Source organism: Mobula hypostoma, chromosome 1, assembly GCF_963921235.1.
Source record: "Mobula hypostoma chromosome 1, sMobHyp1.1, whole genome shotgun sequence".
Lineage (NCBI taxonomy): Eukaryota > Metazoa > Chordata > Chondrichthyes > Myliobatiformes > Myliobatidae > Mobula > Mobula hypostoma.
Window position 1 is genome coordinate 181,717,746 of NC_086097.1, and position 10,942 is coordinate 181,728,687.

Sequence of the window (10,942 nt, forward strand, 5' to 3'; positions counted from 1 at the left end):
CTTTGTGGCTTAATACAGTAAACCTCAATAACATCACCCTTCAGCCTCCTTCACCCAAGGAATAAACAGTCCCAGCCTGTCCAATCTCTCCTTACAAACTCAAATTCTCCAGTCCTGGTAAAATCCTTGTGAATCGTTTCTGCGTCCTCTCCAGCTTAATCATATTCTTCCTATAGTACAGCAACCACAACTGCACACAATACTCTTGATGAAGCCAAGCATGCATTACCTTTCTTCACCATGCTAGCTACCTGTATTGCCACTTTTAGAGTCTTAGAATTGAAGAGCATAGAAACAGCCCACAATCTCTGTGATGACCAACATGCCTTTCCACACTAATCCCACTTACGTTGTAGAACTGTACAGCACAAGAACAGATTCTTCAGCCAACCTGATGCCACTAATCCCTTCTGGCCTGCATTAATTTCACCAGATAACAATTTTTTTTTGAAGTGTTGTTTCATCATAATTTTTTTTTGCTTATGATAGACTGCTTGAAGCTGAACATAAATATAACATCAAAATTCTTGTATCATGTAGGAATTTGGAGAAACAAGAAATTAACTTTTTTAAATTATGTGTTTAATTACATAATGGTGCTGAGCTTTGCAACAATTCAACTAAGCTTAAAATGTTATGTTGATAATTTTCATTTGTACTCAACATCTGAGGCTTCTTGCTTAAGTGTCCAACAATAATCAGCCTGTAGTGATGGACTCCATTTGCGACACTGTTTCTCCATGACCACAATGTTCTGGTGAAACCTTTCACCATGCTCGTCACTGACAGTGTCAAGATTTGCAGGGAGATGGTTTTTGTATGCTTGGAGCACATTATCAACCAGCTGCATATAGTTTGGTGCTCTCTAATTGCCAAGAAAATTTTCAACAACCTCCTTGAATGCCTTCCATGCGATTTTCTCCAGTCCCACTAGAAGTTCTTGGAATTACCAGCCATTTATGACCTGCTTGATTTGAGTACCAACAAAAATGCCTTCCTTAATCTTGGCATCAACTATTCTGACTTGAATTATGAATTGAAATAACAAATATAAGCTTTTTTTTTTAACAAAATGGTGTGTGATAGGGAAATTTCATGGCGATTTTCATGATCAGCAGCCCAAAATCCGTAAGATACACCCAAATGTATTCAGGAAGCAACATCTTTCTTGTCCAGTGTTTCCTACCCTTTGTGCCCTGGTCATTCATATACCTGTCAAGATGCCTCTTAAATGTTGTTACTGCTCCTACTTCTAGCACCTTTGGCAGCTCATTCCAGATTCTAGATCGTCTTTGAAAAATGTATTCCTTGCATCTCCTTAACACATTGATCATTGGTATTGATTTATTAATGTTGCATGTACTGAGGTACAGTGAAAAGCTTGTATTGCCTACTGTTTATACAGATCAAATCATTACAAAGTGCATCAAGGCAGAACAAAGTAAAAAGAGTAACAATGCAGAATAAAGTGTAAAAGGTACCAAAAAATATACAGTACAGGTCAATGATAAAGTGCAATATCATATATGACAAGGAAGATTGTGAGGACGAGAGTATACCTGAAATTACAAGAGGTCTGTTCAACAGTCTGATAACAGTGGGGTAGAAGCTGTCCTTGAGCTTGGTTGTACATGGTTTCAAGCTTTTGATTCATCTCTCCAATTGGAGAGAGGAGAAGTGAGAATGTCCGGGTTGTGGGGGTCTTTGATAATGCTGGCTGCTTTACTAAGAATACTTTCTTAGGTGCATCATTAACAATTGGTAATGGTCAAGAGAAATATGCTACATTTCTTTAGCCTCCTGAGGAGGCAGAGGCATTGATGTCCTCACTGGGGCATAGAAGCCTAAAGACTAGTTAATACACAACTGTGGCAAGAGCTAGCAGGAGTTGGTGCACAGTGGCAGATCATGGCTGGACAGCCAGACAGAGTCTCCGGGTCAGAGTAGGCTGGCTCAGCACCGATGGTGGTTAGCCTGGCAGCAGTAGACATGGTTGGCAGCAAGGATGGCCCTCTGTCACCTTTTCCAAGCATTCCAGCATTAGCAAACCAGTGCCTTGGTGGATGAGACCTCCTCTGCAGGAAACAATGGGGGTTGATATCCCTGAAGCACTTCAAAGGGTGACATGCTTGTGGGAGAGGAGGTGTGTAGGTTGTGAGATACTTCTTCCATTTGGAAGGGTTAGAGGCAACGAAACATCATAGAAACTTCTCCACTAGCTGATTGGATGAACTTGTGGTGCTCTCTGATGTTAATGTACATCAGAGATTTGGAAAAGGCAAAAGATAGATGTGTATGCGTTGCATTCTCAGACCATCACAGATCCCAAAGGACGTATTTCAATGGCCATAATGCAGAAGGGAGAGAGATAGCCTCAGCAGAGAGATCAAGCTGCATACACTGAATCTGGTTCAGACAGTTGCCTGCTCCACCGGAATCCACCAGAGCCTCCTGTGTGCATAGAGCCATTGGAGTGTGCAGGAGGACAAAGAGAGCGAGTCAAGCTATTGAGCTGGAACAAGAGGCCGGGGGGAACTTACCTTGTCTCTACACGGTAGTGCTGTTTTTCCAGGCGCAGAGGGCATTTGATGCGTTGGTGATCTGTGGCTCCACAGCAAGCACAGAAGATGTTCCTTCACCAAGGAGTTAAGGGAGATCCTGACCAGCAAGATTTCACTGGTAAATCATGATGACATTCTGCAGGCTATGTACAATACTTATAAATATACTTCTTTTGAATTAGTCTCACTACAATCTGCAGCATGTAATTTCCCTTTATGCAATGTACTTTTAAATTGACTTTATGAACTACAGATTTCACAGTCTCCGGAAAGCCATCTCATAGGCTAAGTGGCAATTCCGGACTAAACTTGAATCAACGAAGGATGCTCAACAATTATGGCAGGGCTTGAATGCTAACACCTCTTATAAAGTAAAATCAAGTGACATAGGCAACAACAGGTCTTCACTTCCAGAGGAGCTCAATGCCTTCTTTTTTCAGACTGCCAAAACATGGAGGAACTATCACAAACTCCCACAGCCCCCAGTGATCTTGTAATTTTAGTCTCTGAGGTTGATGTGTGAGTATCCCTCAGGAGGGCGAACCTGTAAAAAGCAACTGGACCAGTCAAGGTACCTGACCAAGTACTAAAGACCTGTGCTGATCAACTGGCTGGAGTGTTCAATGAGATTTTTAACCTCTTGCTTTGGCAGTTTGAGGTACCCACCTTCTTCAAGCAGGCTTCACTTCTACTGATGCCTTAGAAAAACGTGGTAACCTGCCTCGATGACTATCGTCCAGTAGCACATAGGTAGATAGATAGATATTTTATTGATCCCAAAGGAAATTACAGTGTCACTTTAGCATTACAAGTGAACAGATATACAAATATTAGAAAAGAAGCAAGAAAGAATAAAAAATAAGTTACCTTAAAAATAAGATGTACAAATTTACAAGTCAAAGATTACAAGATTTACAAATTCACACTGATAAGGTGGTAGCGCAAGCATTACCGTAATATTATACAATAATGGGTGCACATTCACACTGTCCAGATAAGAAGTGATGGTAGTATTGCAAAGTATTGCACAGGCTGTCCGCAATAGCAGGGTGTGGTAAACAGAGCTAAGCAAAGCTCTGGTAAACAGAAGGTAATAACAGTCTAACAGGAGGAGGTCATCATTTCCCCAGCTATAGTTTGACTAATGGCCGAGGGTAAGAATGACCCCATATAGCGCTCTTTGGAGCAGCGCCGTTGTCTTAGTCTATTTCTGAAAGTGCTCCCGTTAGCCAAAGTGGCATGCAGAGGGTGAGAAACATTGTCCAGAATTGCCAGGATTTTCCGTAGGTCCTTTGTTCTACCATAGCCTCCAGTGTGTCCAGTTTTACTCCTATAACAGAGCCAGCCTTTCGAAACAGTTTATTGAGCCCGTTGGCATCACCGGCGTTGAAGCCATTGACCCAGCACACCACCACATAGAAGATTGTACTGGCGACAACAGACAGGTAGAACATGTGGAGGAGAGGCCTCCATACTCCAAAGGACTTCAGCTTCCTCAGGAAGTAGAGGTGACATTGGCCCTTCTTGCACACAGACTCTGTTTTGATGTTCCACTCAAATCTGTCATCTCAGGTACTTATCAGTCCTCACCACATCAATAGTAACAGGGAGCAGAGCAGGCTTGGTCTTCCTTAGAGACAATCGCCATCTCCTTTGTCTAACTGATGTTGAACTGCAGATGATTCAGCTTGCACCATTCCACAAAGTCCTCCACGAGGGCCCTGTATTCATCCTCCCGTCCTCCATTTCTACACCCATCTATTGCTGAGTCATCAGAGAATGTCTGCAGATGATGTGACTCACTACTACATCTAAAGTCCAAGGTTTACAGGGTAAAAGGGTAAACAGGAAAGGAGCCAATACAGTCTCCCACAACCCCCTCCCACACCAACACCCCCCCCACCCCCATGGGGCTGTGCTGCTTATAGCCATGTCTGACACACAGCTCTGAATCTGCCCAACTGTGGTCTACCAGTCAGGTAGTCCATTATCTTGCGTACAGTGGGAAGTGCCAACCTGCATTGAATGGAGCTTTTCCTCGAGAAATTAGGGCTGTATGGTATTGAAGGTACTTGAGAAATCAAAAAAACATCCTTTGCGATGAAGTGCTTTGAGAGGTTGATGATGAAACACATCATTTCCTGCCTGAGGTACAACTTGGATCCACAGCAAATACCATCGTTTGGCTCTTCATTCAATCCTGAAACATCTGGCCAGCAAAGATGCATGCAAAAGGATGCTCTTTATCAACTACAGCTTGGTATTCAATACTATAAATCCCTCAAAACTAATCAATAAGCTTCAAGACTTTAGCCTCAAAATACATCATTGTGCAATTGGATCTCCAGTTTCCTCACTTGCAGACCCAGCTGAGTTTGGATCGGCAACAAAATCTCCTCCACAATTTCTATCAGCACATATGCTAAGCCCCCTGCTCTACTTGTTTTACACATAATTGTGTTGTTAAGCCACAGGTCCAATGCCATATACACATTTGCTGACAACACAACTGTCATTGGCCAAATCAAAGGTGGTGACAAATCAGTATATAGGAGGGAGATTGAAAATCTGGCACCACAATTACCTCTTAATCAAAGTCAGGAAGACCAAAGAGTTAATTATGGACTTCAGGAGGAGGAATTCAGAGGTCCTTGAGCCAGTACTCATCAGGGGATCAGTGGTGGAAAGGGTCAGCAACTTTAAATTCCTTGGAGTTATCTTTTCAGAGGACCTGTCTTGGGCCCAGCACATAAGTGCAATTATGAAGAAAGCATGGCAGTTCCTCTACTTCCTTATGAGTTTGTGAATATTTGGCACAACATCTAAAACTTTGACAAGCTTCTATAGATGTGTCATGGAGGTCATATTGACTGGCTGCATCACAGCCTGACATGGAAACACCAATGCCCTTGAACAGAAAATCCTACAAAATGTAGTGGATTTGTAGGATTACAACCTTCCCCACCATTGAACACATCTAAACAGAGTACTGTGCAGGAAAGCAGCAACCATCATCAGGGACTCCCACCAACTAGGTTACACTCTCTTCACATTGCTGCCATCAGAAAGAAGGTACAGGAGCCCCAGGACTAACACCACCAGGTTCAGGAACAGTTATTACCCCTCAACCATCAGGCTCTTGAATCACTCGCCCCATCACTGAAATGTTCCCATAACCTATGAACCCACTTTCAAGGACTCTTCATCTCTTGTTCTTGATATTTATTGCTTATTTATTTATTATTATTATTTCTTTATTTTTGTATTTGCATATTTTGTTGACTTTTGCACACCGGTTGACACTCAGTTGGTGCGGTGCTTCATTGATTCTATTATGGATTTATTGAGTATGCCTGTGAGAAAATTAATGTCAGGGTTGTATATGGTAACATATATTTACTTTGATAATAAACTTACCTTGAATAAGTTCTGGAGGCATTGATGATGAGAGTCCTGCAGCCTGAAATGCTGCAGGGAATGGAACTGGGGTTCTGGCTGATGATCTAAAGGGTAAGATTGATGAGGCTTTCAAGGTCAATGGGCATCTCCTGGGCAGACAGCTCATCTCTCAAGTGCTCTGAGAGGCCATGATGGTAATGGACCAGCAGCACTTATGCATTTTAGTCACACTCTGCACTGAGGGTCCTGATATCCACGGGGTAACCCAGAAACAAATGTAAGCCTTGACGCAGGCAAAGTATCCAATCTGCTACCTGCCTTCCACTTCCTGGATGGTCGAAAACACGGCACATCTCAGCAGTGAATTCTTCATATTTATTGCAAAAAGTGGTTTTATTGTCCCAGTTAGTGGCGGCCTAGGTCAGAGCTTGACCAGTCAGCACAGAGATGATGAAGGCAACCTTGGCTTGGTTTGTAGAATACAAAGATGGCTGAAGCTTGACGTGTAAGACACACTGGGATGGGTGTGGCATCAGGTTGGGGATCCATTGAAGCAGTTGGGCATCAGAATCTGGGGCTCCGAGGGACGAGGTTGACTTGCACAGGATCGTGCACTCCTGTCAATGGACAACTTCCTTCAGGTGAATGTACTCCGCTGGGTCAACCATTGGTTCTCCCTTCCTGTCAGAAAATGGAGAAGAAGCTTGACCCAAAAGCAGAGTAGTGGTGACGACATAGCAGTAAATTATATTTTACTAATAAACTGCAAAAAAACAAGGGATGAGGGACCACAAAACAAGAGAGAACACATACTTCACACAACAGGGCAACAAGGTAACAAGGCTAGGAGCAATGGTTGAGGCTGGCTGGTTCACTGGGTGAACAAGGACTGAGAGTAAGCAGCTTCAAGTTCCTGAGTATCAACATAGGAGCAGGAGTAGGCCTTCTGACCTGTTCAGCCTGCTCCACCATTTAATAAGATTATGGCTGATCTGGCTCCATCTACCTGCCTTTTTGGCATAAACTTGCTATATAAAATCTGTATCTTAAATATAGTTAATGAGTTAGCCTCTACTATTCACTGGGCAGAGATTCACTGCTCTCTGGGAAAAGCAATTTCTCCTCATCTCCATTATAAATCCAGTCCCCTGATCTTTTGGCTCTGTTTCCTACTTCTAGCCTCACTTACCAGTGAAAACAATTATTCTGCCTCTGTCAAATATCCCTCTCATAACTTTTTATATTTTCATAAGACTCTCTCTCATTCGTCTGAATTCCAGTGATTATAATCCCAGGTGACTGAATTCTCTCTTCATGGACTAACTTTATCATCTTTGGAATCAACCTGGGGAACCTCCTCTGCACCACCTCAAGTGCTAGTATATATTTCCTCAATTGAGACCAGAACTGCACTCAGTATTCTAGGTGTGGTCTCATTAGTACCACACACAGTTGCAGCATAAGCATAACCTTCCCCTTCTTAAACTCAATTCCACTAGCAATGAAGGCCAACGTTCAGGAAGGGAACCATGGATAATCCTGAAAACTGGTGAGTCACATGTTAGTAACTGGAGAGAATTCTTTGGGTTGGGATTTATGAACATTTGGAAAGCTACTGCCTAACTAGGAACAGTCAGCATGGCTTTGTGTGGGGCAAGTCAGGTTGAGTTTTTTGATGAAGTGACGAGGTTGATTGATGAAAGTAGAGTTGTGTATATTGTCATGTTGTCCGGGTGGATTTTAGTGAGGTGTTTGACAAGGTCCTTCATGGGAGGCTCATCCAGAAGCTTTAGATGCATGGGATCCATTGTGAATTTGCCTTTCGGATTCAGAACTGGCTTGCCCGTAGAAGACAGGGTAGTGGTCAAAGGGACTTCTAGCTGGAGGTATGTGATTAGTGTTGTTCTGCAGGGATTTGTACAAGGACCTCTGCTATTTGTCATGTATATAAATGACCCGGTAAAAATGTAGATGGGGGGAGGGTTTGTAAGTTTGTAGATAATATTAAGGTTGATGGTGTTGGTACTGAAGAAAATTGGCAAAGCATACAGTGGGATATAGATCAGTTATAGGTATGGGTAGAGAAATGGCAGATGGAAATTAACCTGACCAAAAGAGACAGTACACTATTAAAGACAAGACCCTTAACAGTGTTGATAAGAAGAGAGATCTTGGGGTCCAATTTCATAGTTACTTGAAAGTGGCTACACAGCTTGATAGGGTGGTGAAGACGACATGTGGCATGCTTACCTTTATGAGTCAAGGCATTGAGTTCAAAAGTCAGAATCTTGCAGCTTAATAAAACTCTAGCTGGGCTGAATCTGGAGTGTTGCCTACAGTTCTGGTCGCCCCCATTATAGGAAGGATGTTGAGGCTATGGGAGGATACAGAAGAGGTTTACCAGGATGTCGCCTGGATTAGACGGGATGTGCTATAAGAAGAGGTTGAACACACTTGGGTTGTTTTCATTGGAGCAGCCGAGGCTGAGGGGAGATCTGACAGAAGTTTTTAAGATTATGAGAGGCATAGACAGAGTGGACGGACAGAATCTGCTTCCCACGGTTGAAATGTCTAATACCAGAGGGCATACACTGAAAGTGAGAGGAGGTAATTTCAAAGGAGGTGTGGGGGGCAAGTTTTTACACAGAGAGTGGTGGGTACCTGGAAAAGGCTGCCTGGGGTGGTGGTACAGGCAGATACATTAGAGTTTTTTAAGAGACGTTTAGATAGCTACATGAATGTGAAGAAAATGGAAGGATATGAACGTTGTGTAGACAGAGGGGATTAGTTTAGTTGGCTATTTGATTACTAATTTAATTGGTTCAGCACAACATTGTGGGCTGAAGGGCCTGTTCCTGTGCTGTACTGTTCTAATAATATTCCATCTGACTTCTTGATAACATATTGCTCTGACACACCAAACTTATTTGATTCATTCACAAGCACTCCCAAGTCCCACTGTACAACAGCATGCGACATTCTTTCATCATTTAATAATTTGATCTTCTATTTTCCCTTCCAAAGTGGATAACTTCACATTTTCCAACACTGTACTTCATCTGTCCCACTCCGTTAACTTATAGATAAATAGATAGATACACTATTTATCCCAAAGGAAATTACAATGCCACAGTAGCATTACAAGTGCACAGATTTAAATATATATTAGAAGTAGAAAGAATAAAAAATAAGTTACCACAAAGAGTCTAACCGGAGGAGGTCATCACTCTGCAGACTGTCCACATCCTCTGCTCAATTTGTTTTTCCACTTCATTTAGTGTCATCAGCAAACTCTGTACCCTCTTACAAGTCATTAATGCACATTGTGAACAGTTGCAATCTCTGTGGCACTCCACTCGACACTGACTGCCAACTAGAGAAACTCCATTTACCCCAACTCTCTGCCTTCTATTGGTTAAGCAATCCACTGTCCATGCTAATACATTAGCCCCCTACTCCATGAATCCTTGTCTTATGGATAAGTCTTCCATGTGCCACATTATTGAATGCCTTCTGGAAATCCAAATTTACAACATCCACCTGTTCCCCTCTTTGATATATAATGACTGCAATGGTGTGCTCATTACACCCTCAAAAAACTCCAGTTTTTTGTCAGATAGGACCTGTCCTTCATGAATCCATGCTGCATCTGCCTGATGGAACCATTTCCATCCAGACGTCTCACTATTTCCTCTTTCATGATAGTTTCAAGCACTTCCCCCAAATATAGATGTTAAGTGAAGAACACCTATCCTGGGCCCAACACATTAACGCAATCATGAAGGTGGTATGCCAGTTGCTGTACTTCATTCGGAGTTTGAGGACATTTGGTATGTTACCAAAGACTAGCAAATTTCTACAGATTTACAGTGGAGAGCATTCTGAATGATTGCACCACAGCCTGGCAATAGGGGCTCCAATGCACAGGATCACAAGAGGCTGCAGAGGGTTGTAAATTCGGCCAGTTCCATCATAGCCAAAACTGTTCTCCCCACTGAGAACAACTTTAAGAGGTGGATCCTCAAGAAGACAACATCCATCTTTTAGGACCCTCACCATCAGAGACAGGCTTTCTTTCATTACTATCATCAGGCAAGAGGTACAGGAGCCTGTGGACCCACAATCAACACTTTAGAAACAGCTTCTTAACCACCACCCCCCCCCCCACATCATATTTTTGGTCCATGAACACTAACTATTTTTTATTTACTGTTTTGCAATATTTATCATATAATGATGTCTGTCTTGCACTACTGTTGCCGTAAAACAACAATTTCACAATATACGGTATGCCAGTAATAAAACCTGATTCTAATTCAGAAAGTGGCACAGAGTTAGCCAGTCGTTGTCAGGAATGACAGTGAGGTGTGGACTGCAATCATTGTTCTTACCTCGACAGAGGGAGAGATGTCTAGTTGGAGGGGTGGCTGCTGCAACTAAAGCAAATTCATAAGGGGGGGAGGGGAGAGAGGGAGAGGGAAGGGGGGAGAGGGGGAAGAGGGGGAGGGGAGGGAAGAGGGGGGAGGGGGGAGGGGGAGGGGGAGGGGTAGAGGGGGGGAGGGAATGAGAATGAGAATGGGAGAGGGAATGCAAATGCTGGAAATCCAAACAAAACACAAAATGCTGGAGGAACTGAGCAGGCTGGGTCGATGGAAAAGAGTACTGTTGATGTCAGCCCAAAACCCTTAGACAGGCAGATAGATCCGACAGCTGTGCCCACTGTCTTGATGTTTTGATCTCCTGCAACACTTCAGAAGGCAACATCGGTGAGGAATCGGGTCATCCACAGGTCTGCACCCCGAAGGTGCATGTTTTCCGAGCCACTCCTGGAGACCGGAAACATAAGCCGCTTGGCAAGTTTTCCTAAACTGTGGTGAAATAATGGGATAGATAGCCCTTCAACCTATCAAGTCTATCCCAATCTCTTTCTTGTGCCTATTAACTCCACTCTGAACCTCCTACTAGCCACCTATATTAGAGGC